The sequence below is a fragment of the Vicugna pacos genome, chromosome 20 (genome assembly GCF_048564905.1).
Source record: "Vicugna pacos chromosome 20, VicPac4, whole genome shotgun sequence".
Taxonomy (NCBI): Eukaryota; Metazoa; Chordata; class Mammalia; order Artiodactyla; family Camelidae; genus Vicugna; species Vicugna pacos.
Genome location: NC_133006.1, coordinates 5,386,670 through 5,388,630, shown reverse-complemented (window position 1 = coordinate 5,388,630; position 1,961 = coordinate 5,386,670). Strand labels below are relative to the sequence as shown.

At 47.5% G+C, this 1,961-nt stretch overlaps 1 pseudogene; it reads right to left on the bottom strand.

Annotated features, from left to right (window-relative positions):
- Positions 1–714: 714 nt before the first annotated feature.
- On the bottom strand, positions 715–836 carry LOC140687881 (U4 spliceosomal RNA; annotated as a pseudogene).
- Between the last annotated feature and the right edge of the window lie 1,125 nt (positions 837–1,961).

Below are 1,961 nucleotides of genomic sequence, written 5' to 3'. Positions count from 1 at the left end.
CCTCTACCCTCAGCCTCCCTCATCAGTGTGGCATATTTGGTACAATCGGTGAATCAACATGGACACATAATTATCAGCCAAAGTCCATAGTTTACATTAGGGTTCACTCTTGATGTTGTACATTCTATGGGTTTTGACAAATGCATAATGACATGTTTGGGGAGAGGGAGGGAGGGAGGAATGAATAGATGGAGCACAAGGGATTTTTAGGGCAATGAAGTTATGCTGTCTGATGCTATAGTGGTGGCTACATGAAATTACGCATTTGTCTAAAAGCCTGTTTTAAAACTAGTGGCTTACTGGCTGTTTCAGATGGACCCAGAGATTGTGTAAAACACGAAGACTGGTGGATGGACACTGTGGTGTGCTGAGCTTTGGGAGAGCCTCATAATGCAGGTCAGAGCTTCCTGATGGTGTTGAACAGTGTGTCATGAATGAACTTGTAGGAGTGGAGGCAGCCCCTTGGCCTTGGAGCCTCGCTATACTTTAAACCCGAACCATTAGTAGAAACAAGAATAAGTGGTTAATGGATGACTAGATCTGTTCCCCCAGCTTTCTCTTTAGCCATTTTGCAGGTGGACCACGTGGGCAAGATAACGTCTAGAGAAAAATCACAGGAGTCAGTAAGTCTGCAGGCAATGGAACATGATGAAGAATCTAACCCCCACCCTAAAGATTAACTGAGACGGTCTCCCTCTTTTCTTCTTCTTCTTCTTTTTTTTAACGCCAACTATATTTCAAGTTGTCATGGAGGGGTATTGGGAAAAGTTTTCAATTAGCAATAGTCACGCCTTGGATAAACCTCACTGGCTACGGTACTGCCACTGCACAAAGCTGGTTTCCCCCTTTTCCCTTTAAAAACTCATGGTTGAGCAGAATCCTTGGAGTTGGCTTTTGGACATGAGTCTGCCTCCTCCCCAGGTTGCAGTCCTTCTGAATAAAGTGACCTTTCCTTTCTGACCCACACTTGTCTCTAGAGTATTGGCTTTCAAATGGTGAGCTGCCAAACCCGAGTTTGCTGTGACTAGAGGTCCCCCAAGACCACTCACGATCACTAGGACCCAGAGGATTCAGGAAAGCTGTCTTACTTGTGGTTAAGGTCTGTTGTGAAAGGACACAGATTAATATCAAGAAATGAGAAAGATGTAAAGGGCAAAGTCTAGGAGAACCCAGGGGCCATTGTCTGCTCAGTGGAGTTAGACAGGGATGTACCGAATTCTCTCAGCAATGACATGTGACAACATGTGCAAAGCACTGTCGTCAGGTAAGCTCCCTCACGCCTTGGTGTCCAGGGTTTTAACTGGGAGGGGAGGGCATCAGTCAGGCATCAGCGCCTGAGTGATACAGCGTGGTCCAAGACCTCACTCTTACCAGGAAGGTAATTCCAAGGGCTCAGAGCTTTCTTTTTTGAGCCCTTCCATCTAAACTTTAATAATATGGCTTCTGATCATATAATGCAGCATACATTTCTGACAACAAGTAAAAAAAACCCCACTATGAGAGCACAGTTCACAGAGTGTATCAGGAGCCATCACATTCCCCCAGTATAACCACTCGCTCCTCTGAAGCCCTGATGTCACTGGGCAGTCTACAGGGAGAAAGCTCCTCCAGCCAGCTCCAACCTTGGTCCCACCCCGCCCTTCACAGGCTTTAATAAAGGGGTTCCTTGCTGTTCTGGAGGGTAGAGATCACCCCAGTAACTTCATGACTCTGCTCTACTGTCATGTCCCTGTCTAAAAATACCACGTAGGCGCACGTCAAGGACCAGTCCTCTCTTTGCGATGCTCAGTGTGTGAGTAACCCGAGCTGCGGAGTTGACCCTTCATGGCACAGGGCTACCGGTGTGGTCTGAGATATCGACCAGCCCCTTCGGCCCTCAGGAGGCCGGTGCCCCGAGGCCAGGTACCACAGCAGTCCCTTTGGCACTTAGTTAGGGTCTGATGCAAGTGTTGTAGGAAAAC